Raw genomic sequence first — 10,017 nt, 5'->3', positions numbered from 1 at the left:
CTGCCCACAGTTAGGAATCTTGATGATGACTTCAAGGATGTGTATATTATTATTAGCAAATCCTACCCCAAAACATCTTGTAATTCTTTCCTCAATATATTTAATGATAAAAATCTTAAGAAATTCTGTTTGAAAAGAACATAATTTGTATAGGTTCTGTAATTTGGCAATCCGAGTTTTCACTCATGGTTTTGGTGGCAAAATTGGTTAAAATCCAACTGTCTTTTTAGAAAGAATTGCTTGCATATACTTATCATCATACCTACTATTCTTTTTCTTAAACAAAGGGTGGCATGTATTGATATGTAAAGATCTGGAGTATTTATTAATAGAATAATTAAGCAAAGTGTATTGCAATATATATACCATGTTACCCCTTCTATAACTGTTATGGTCACCTGCAGAGTCAGGTGGGTCCCCACTCTAGGTTTGGTTGACAACATATCCCTTCCAGGAAAAAACAAAAAGGTTAATTACTTTGATAATGGGAGTTTTCCGGGGAGGGCAGTCCTCCCAAGCAGGTGGGAAATACCTTGAAAGAGGAAGGAAAGGGGGCACCTGGGTGGCACAGTCGGTTAAACAACTGACTCTTGGTTTCAGCTCAGAGTCATAAGATCGAGCCCTGAGTGGGGTTCTGCGCTCAACATAGAGTTTGCTTAAGACTCTCCTTCTCGGGGCGCCTGGGTGGCTCAGTGGTTAAGCATCTGCCTTCCGCTCAGGGAGTGATCCTGGATCCCTGGGATCGAGCCCCACATCAGGCTCCTCTGCTAGGAGCCTGCTTCTTCTTCTCCCACTCCCCCTCCTTGTGTTCCCTCTCTCGCTGGCTGTCTGTCAAATGAATAAATAAAATCTTAAAAAAAAAAAAAAGACTCTCCTTCTCCCTCTGCCCCTCCCCCCAAAATAAATAAATAGATAAAATCTTTAAAGAAAGAAAAAGAAAAGAAAGAGCAAGGAAAGGAGCCCGGCCTAGGTTGAAGTTCAGGGGTTGTCTACAGTGAGTTTGGGCACAAGGGCAGGGGCTTCCTGGAACTGAATCTCTTGCCGGCACCAAAGCAGTGAGCAGCCAGGCTTTCTTGTCACATTGTTCAGATGCAGGGCACAAGGAGAAGGAGGAGGAATGAGGCTTTTAAAGCTGTCACCCAACAAACATTAAAAAATAGAGACCTCTGGTTTGTCATCTGGCATGTAAGGAACTTAGAGGTGACATTCCTATCCTCACTAGGAAAAAAGCTAACAAACTTAAAATCAACACCACCGAACTATGAAAGCATTAATCACTGGACAAATGGCTGTGTGCAGAATTGGAAAGAAAGACAGAAATATAGCCATTTTGACATGTGCCCATATCATTCTCTTTAACAAGGCCTGTCCTTAATATAATCTGCTTTTCAAGAGCCTAACTGGGATTTCACCAGAACCTACCTGACACGGTGGGGGTGGGGAGGTGGGGGGATGAAATAGCCAACCTGAGACCCATTTAGCTTTCCTACCTGACCTAAGTTGAGGGGGCGGGACTTAGAAATACTTGCAAGGTTGAAAGGTTTTTTGTTTTTGTTTTTTTCTTACTCCTGAGAGCAAATACATGTGTGTTTCCCAACACCGGTTCTCCAGCTCTCCAACACTAAGGGTGAGAGTGGCCTACAATTCTATTTAATTCTTTTTTTGTTTTCTTTTTTTAAGATTTTATTTGTCAGAGAGAACACGTGCACGAGCACAAGCAAGGGGGAGCAGCAGGCAGAGGGAGAAGCTCCCTGCTGAGCAAGGAGCCCGATGAGGGGCTCCATCCCAGGACCCTGGGATCATGATTCAAGCCGAAGGCAGATGCTTAACCAACTGAGCCTCTGAGGCGTCCCAACGATTCTATTTAATTCCAATATGAAATACAGTTACCATCATATTCCACAGTTTAAGGGCCCAATCCCACAAAACTGCCCCCACGTCGGATGCCTGCCACAAATGGGGGGAGGGGTGGCTACACACATTTCTGCATGGCCAACTACAAATTCAAAGGTTCCCTGGATTGTGTTTGTTAGTTTGACAGAAGCACTATTAGAACTAATAAAATGCTCTTATTATTATTGATTTATTATAAAAGACACAGGTCAGAAACCGCTAAATGGAAGGGGCGTACAGGGCAAAGTATGTGCAGGAGGTAGGGAACTTCCGTGCCTTCTCCAGACACAACACACTTCCAGCACATCGATGTCTTAGAATCTCTCTGAATCCTGAGGTTTAGGGGATTTTATGGAATTTCTTTACACAGGCATGAATGACTAAATCATTGGCAATTGGCAAATAACCCCATCTCCAAATCCTTCCTCCCCACTCCCCGGAGGTTGGGAGTTGGGCTAAAAGTTCTAAGCCTCCAGTCCAAGTTTGGTCTTCCTGGAGACAAACTCCCATCCTGAAGCTATCTAGGTGCCAGCAAACAATTGCCTCATTAGAACATAAGAAACTCCTGTCACCCTTATCACTCAGAAAGTCCAAGAGCTTCAGGAAGTCTTGGCTGGGAACCATGGAAAAGGCCAAATACCTTTCCTATTATACCAAAGAAGGTCACAGCACAAGGACACATGCTCATTAAAATACTAAAACCAGATCATATGATACAGAACACTCACTCTCTACCCACAACATTCCACTACATCAGGAAGACTCCTATTTGGAATAAACCGAAAGAACTATACATTTCAGAACTTATTTAAGAAGCCTCCATAAACCCTAAAGACATCATGGGTGACAAAAGCAAGGACATCTGAGAATATCTTAGCCTCCGACAGCCACAACAGATAGTAAACACAGCCTAAACCCGACTCAGATAAACATGAACCCTCACACTAAAGGCCTATTTACCCCAGTTCCGTTTTCACAATCCCATCATGCCCAGCATTCAACAAAAAGTTAAAAGGCATACTGACTTAAGAAATACATTTTCAGGAAATAGGACAAGCAAAAGAACTTGGTTCAGATGTAGCAATATGTTACAATTATCAGACCATAAATGTAAAGCAACCGTGATTAATATGCTTGTGATCTATGGAAATAGTGGATAAAATGCAAGAGTAGATAACTAATGTAAGAAGAGGCAGAAACTCTAGGAATCAAAAGGAAAATACAAGAAATAAAAAAAACCCAAAAGAACAGACTAGAAATGAATTCCCCTGGGGGGGCTCATCAATACAGCAGAAATGTATGAGGACTCAGTGAGCTCAAGAAGATGTCAATAGGGTCCTTGACACTGAAATAAAAAGAATATAGAACAGAAATCCAAGAACGTTGGGAAAATTACAGAAGATCTACACATAATGAGAATACATGAAGAAGGAGCAAACAAGTGAAGCAATAATGGATGAGACTGTCCCCAGATTAATAATAGACACCAAACTACAGATCTAGGAAACTCAGAGATCACCAAAGAAGATAAAAAAACAAAACAAAACAAAAAAGAACAACAACAACAACAAAAACCCTAAAAATGTGCACCTTGAAATACATACTCAAACTTGAAAAAACCAAAGAGAAAATCTTGAAAGAAGCTAGGGGGAAGAAAACCTTAATTATACAGAAACAAAGATAAGAATTAAGTTGGACTTATTTTCAGAAGCTATGTACACAGGAAGAGAGTTTTGTGAAATAAAGCATTGAAAGAGAGGGACACCTGGGTGGCTCAGCTGGTTGAGTGTGTGCCTTCGGCTCAGATCACGATCGCAGGGTCCTGGGATCAAGCCCCTCATCAAGCCCTGAATCGGGCTCCCTGCTCAGTGGGGAGCCTGCTTCTCCCTCTCCCTCTGCCTGCTGCTCCCCCTGCTTGTGCTCTCTCTCTTTCTGTGTCAAATAAATAAAATCTTTTAAAAAATAAAATAAAAAAGAACTGAAGGAGAAATAGATGAATCCACTCATAGCTGCAGACTTTAACATACTCCACCAGTAATTAAGAGTTCCAGCAAGAAGAAAATCAGGAAGAACACAGCTGAATTAAATAGTGCCATCAAACAAGGGGATATAATTGAAACCCATGCAACACTTCATTCAAACACAGCAGAATATAGATTCTTCTCAAGTTCACATGAAACATCCACCAAAATAGACCATATTCTGGGATATAAAACACAGCTTAAAAATTTTAAAGGAAAGAAATCATACAAAATATGCTTGCAAGCACAATAGAAATCTAGAAATCAATAGTAGATAGTTGGAAAACCCCCAAATACTTCGAGGTTAAATAACACACTTCTAAATTAAATATGGGTCAATAAAAGAATGATGTCACAAAGAAGATGGAATAAGACTTTTCTACTAAAATCTCCTCACAGTGTACCAGCTTTGACAGCCACCCAAGGATGAGAAATCCTTTTGCAAAGTCCAGGGAATTTCCAGCACACCACTGGAGCAAATAAACTGAGAGCAAACAGACTGCAGATAGTAAGAAGAACAGTTTCACTTTACCTGCATCACCCCTCCCTCAAAGCAGCCCACCTCATGGTCGAGACCCCCTCAGTTTGGCCTGGGATCCCTTCCATAGGGAAAGAGAGAGCAAAGTGAGCACTGGCTTCGGTGGTATAGGACACTGCACGAGAGAGCCACTGCTTTCTTCTCGAAGAATATGTAGGCAAGGGGTGCCTGGGGTGGCTCAGTCAGTTAAGCGTCAGCCTTCAGCTCAGGTCATGATCCCAGGGTCCTGGGATCAAGCCCTGCGTCGGGCTCCCTGCTCAGTGGGGAGTTTGTTTCTCCCTCTTCCTCTGCTTGTGTGCTCGTTCTCTCTCTCTCAAATAAATAAAAATATTTTTTAAAAAAAGAATATGTAGGGGATCAGGATGGATAAGTGGCTGGAAGGCTGATACCGGCAAATCTGTAGGACTCATACCATCCAAGACTTGGAAATTTTTTAAAGGAATGCAGACCTTACTGTCTGCTACAAACACCATCAGGAGGCTCACATACGAGCTGCCGGGGACATTTCCAGCTGGCGTATGGGTGTGCCTGCTGCGCCACATGCCTCAGCCCCCACCCTGGGTCCAGCTCCCTGCATACCAAGACGATGAGCACAAGCAGATATCTTCCAAGCATGTACCTTCAACCAGTCTGACTTGGTGGAATTGGGAGAAGGCACAGACACTTGAGTATTTCAGGGGACAACCTTAGGGAAAACAAATGAGAAGCTCTCAGCACCCAACTTGGCTTTGAAAGAGCAAGAGAAGGCATATAGCCTCAAGAATTTCCCCCAAAGATGCAAAAGAGGCATGATGTGGGTGTGTCCATAGAAAAAGTTTGAGACAGCCTTAGAATATCTAGTTGGGCTGACTGGTGAAGGCCTTTCTCTCCCAAAGTCAGTCAGTAAATACTGTGAGTGCTGACCATTTCCTCAAATGCAAAGACAGCAACACAAGACTTCAAGAAACACAAAACAACAAGGAAAAATGATACCACAAAGGAATACAATAATTTTTCAGTGACCAATCCCACAGAAACGGAGATTGACAAATCGTCAGAGAGCTCATAATAATTAAGGAAGATCAATGAGCTTCATGACAGCACAGTCAACTTAATGAAATCGGGAAAACAATATGAGAGAAAAATAAGTTCAACAGATAGATAAAAATCATAAAGAACCAAACAAATTCTGGAGCTGAAGAATACAGTGGCTGATATAAGTATGCAATAGATAACTGTGAGAGCTAACTTGGTCAAGCAGAAGAAAGAATCTGTGAGACTCTAGACAGACCATTTGAAATTACCGAGTTAGAGGAATAAAAAGAAAAAGAATGAAAAGGAATGAAGAGAGCTTATAAGACTGATGGGTCACCATCAAGAGAAGTATCATATGCAATATGGAAGTCCTGGGAGGGAGAGAGGGGTAGAAAGCTTAAAGAAATAATGGCTGGATCCCAATCAAGATGGTGGAGGAGGATCCCGTGTTCGCCTCCTCCATAAACATGCCAAGACTGCAACCACACAGAGAGCAGGTGTATATGCTCCGAGAACAACCTGCACACTAGCATAACAGCACTTCCAAGTTAAAGCTATAAAGAAAAAGCCACATCAGGATAGGTAGAAGGGGCTGAGATGCAGCCCCCTGGTGTGAGGGACCCACAACTGGGAAAATTATCACAGGCACAAATATCCACCTTGAGGAGGAAAGGATTCAAGCCCCACATCAGGCACCCTCAGCTCTGGCGACGGGCACTAGGAATAGGAGCCTCCATAATGTCTGGCTTTGAAAATCAGCAGGACTTAACTCCAGGGGCTTTGAAAATCAGTGGGGCTTAACTCCAGGAGAGCTGGTGGGCTATAGGAAACTGAGACTCTGCTCTTAAAGGACCAGTGCACAAACTCACCCAGAGACTCAGCGCAGAGACAGCAGTTTGAAAAGTACCTGGGCCATATGTAAAAGAGATTTACTGACAGATTTTAGAGACTGTGCCAAAGGGGCAGGAAGTTCCCCAAGAAGGGAGGCACTGCTGGGAACCAGACTAGCTGACCAATGCTAGCAGGTGCCAGTTCTGACACTCTACATGGACCTTGCTAGCACTGTTCACCTCACCCTGGTGTTCCCCTGCAGACCCACCCTGCTGAACTTGTCCACCCCAGCAGGTGCCACCCTGACACATCTTAGGACCAAAGCCCCCCAAAAGCAGCTACTGCACCATCACATGTAGCAGGTGGCCTTGGCCAGGATCAGCACACCCCTCGTAGCTCCTGCCCCCATCCCCACCACCACACAGAGCAGGTAGCCTGGCCAGCACTGGTCCCCCCTCCAAACACCTCTTATACTGGTGAGGGCGGGAGGCCCCACCCACCAGTGTGCCCACAACAATCACAGCAGGGCCTTCCCACAAGCATGCCTGCAGCCGTCATGGCCCATGCACAAGAGAGGGCATAGGCAGCCCACACAGGTAACACCACTGGAGTGCCTGGTTCTGGTGACTAAGGGAACTGTACTTCTGGGCCCCAAAAATGCCTTCTACATAAGACTACTCCTTCAACACCATGAGACATAGCTGATCTACCCAATATATAGAAACAAACACAGAGAAACAGGAAAATAAGGAGACAGAAGAATAAGTTCTAAAAGAACAAGACAAAACCTCGGGAAAATAAATAAATGGAGACAATCTACCTGATAAAGAGTTCAAAGTCATGGTCATATGCTCACCAGACTCAGAAGAAGAATGGGCAAACACAGTGAGATCTTCAACAAAGAGAAAATATTAAAAATGAACCAATCAGAGCTGAAGAATACAAGTAAGAAAGGAAAAATACACTAGAGGGAATTGACAGCAGATTAAAGGATGCAAAAAAACAGATCAGCATTGTGGGAGACAGGGTAGTGAAAATCATCCAAACTGAACAGCAAAAAGGAAAAAGAATAATAGAAATGAGGATAGTTTGAGGGGCCTCTCAGACAACATCAACCATGCTAACATTCACATTATGGAGGTCCCAGAAGGGGAAGAAAGGGAAAGGGACATTAAACATATTTGAAAAAAAATAATGGATGAAAAGTTCCCTATCCTGGGGAAGAAAACAGACATTCAGGTCTATGAAGCACAGAAAGCACTAAACAACATGAGCCCAATGAAGTCCACCCAAAGACACATAATAATATGTCAAAAATTAAAGAGAAAGAAAATCTTAAAGGCAGCAAGAGAAAAGCAACTTGTTACATATAAGGGAACACCCATAAGACCACAAGCTGATTTTTCAGCAGAAACTTAGCAGGCCAGAAGAGAGATCAAGCTTCACATTGGGCTCCATGCTGGACATGGAGCCTGCTTAAGCTTCTTTCTCTCTCTCTCCTTCAGCCCCTCCCCCATCTCTAAAAATAAATAAATAGGAAAAAAGATAGATAATAAACAAATTAAAAAATGACATCCAAATTGGTAAGGAAGAAGTAAACCTATCACTATTTGCTGATGACATGATACGATATATAGAAAATCCTAAAGATTCCACCAAGAAACTATTGAGCTAATAAATGAATTCAGTGAAGTTGCAGGATATAAAATTAATATACAATCTGTTGCATTTCTATACAATAACTATCAAAAAAAGAAATTAACAATTCCATTTGCTATTGTATCTGAAGAAATAAAAAGACCTAAGAATAATTTTAACCAAGAAGGTGAAAGACCTGTACTCTAAAAACTATAAGAAACTGATGAAAGAAGCATAAGCTGACACAAATAAATGGAATACTATACCATGCTCATGAATTGGAAGAATTCATATTATTAAAATGTCCATACTACCCAATGCAATCTACAGAATAAGTGCAATTTCTATCAAAATACCAATAGCATTTTTGGCATTTTTCACAGAACTAGAACAAATAATCCTAAAATTTTATGGAACCACAAAAGACTCTGAATAGCCAAGGAAATCTTGAGAATTAACAAAGCTGGAGGTATCATGCTCCCAGATTTCAAATTCTACCATGGAGCTAGAGTAATCAAAACAGTATAGCACTAGCATGAAGACAGAGAGATCAATGGAACAGAATACAGGCCAGAAATAAACCCATACTTAGTCAATTAATCTATGACAAAGGAGGCAAGAATATATAATGAGGAAAAGACAATAAATGGTGGTGGGAAAACTGGACAGCAACATGCAAAAGAATGAAACCAGAACACTTTCTTACACCACATACAATAATAAACCCAAAATACATTAAAGACCTAAATGGTAAGACCTGAAACTAAAACTCCTAAAAAAAACATGAGCTGTAAATCTTGGACATTGGGCTCAGCAGTATCTTTTTGGATGTCTCCTCAGGCAAGGGCACCAAAAGCAAAAGTCAACAAGTAGGACTACATGAAAATAAAAAGATTTTTACAACAAAGGGAACCATCAAAGGCATGAAAAGGCAAACTACTGAATGAGAGAAAATATTTGCAAATGATATATCAAAGAAGTAGTTAATATCTAAAATATATAAAGAACTTTTACAACTTGGGGTTCCTGGGTGGCTCGGTCAGTTAAGCATCTGCCTTCAGCTCAGGTCATGATCCCAGGGTCCTGGGATTGAACTTTGCGTTGAGCTCCCTGCTCAGCAGGAGAGCCTGCTTCTCCCTCTCCCTCTGCCCCTGCTCATGTGCTGTCTCTCGTGCTCCCTCTGTCACTCAAATAAATAATAAAATCTAAACAAAACGAAAAACTCATGCAGCTCAACACCAAAAAAATCTGATTTAAAAATGGGCAAAGGGGGACACCTGGGTGGCTCAGTCAGTAAAGCATCTGCCTGGGATCCAGTCCCGTACTGGGCTCCTTGCTCAGCGGGGAGTCTGCTTCTCCCTCTGGCTGCTGCTCCCCCTGCTTGTGCTGTCTCTCTCACAAACAAATAAAATATTTTAAAAAATAAAAAATATAAAAATGGGCAAAGAATCTGAAGAGACATTTGTCCAAAGAAGACACACATATGGCCAACAGACGCCCAAACAGATACTTAGCATCACTAATCATCAGGGAAACACAAATCAAAACCACAATGAGATATCACCTCACATATCTCAGAATGGCTAGTATCAGAAAGACAAAAAGGAATATTACTTACCCAGAAAAAAAGAATAAAATCTTGCCACGTGTGACAACATGGGTAAACCTAAAAGGTATTATACTAAGTGAAATAAGTCAGACAAAGACAAATGCCACATGATTTCATGTGTATGTGGAACCTAAAAAACAAAACAAAGAAAACAAAACAGAAATATATATCCAGAGGACAAACTGGTGGTTGCCACAAGGGAAGAGGGTAGGATGACTGATGGAATCAGTAAAGGGGATTAAGAGGTTTACAAAATTCCAGTTATAAAATACATTAAGTCACAGGGATGTAAAGCAAAGCATTGGGAACATAGTCAATGATATTGTAATCATTTTGTATGGTGACCGGTGGTAACGAGACTTCCATTTTTTATCTGTCACGTCTCCTTTATTCATCTATCAGTGGGTACTTAGTTTACTTCCATATCTTCACTACTGCAAATAATGCAATGAACGTAGGGTGCACATACCTTT

The sequence above is a fragment of the Ursus maritimus genome, unplaced genomic scaffold, assembly GCF_017311325.1.
Source record: "Ursus maritimus isolate PB19 unplaced genomic scaffold, ASM1731132v1 scaffold_14, whole genome shotgun sequence".
NCBI lineage: Eukaryota > Metazoa > Chordata > Mammalia > Carnivora > Ursidae > Ursus > Ursus maritimus.
The sequence above is the reverse complement of the archived record's forward strand: the minus strand, read 5'-3'. Positions refer to the sequence as shown.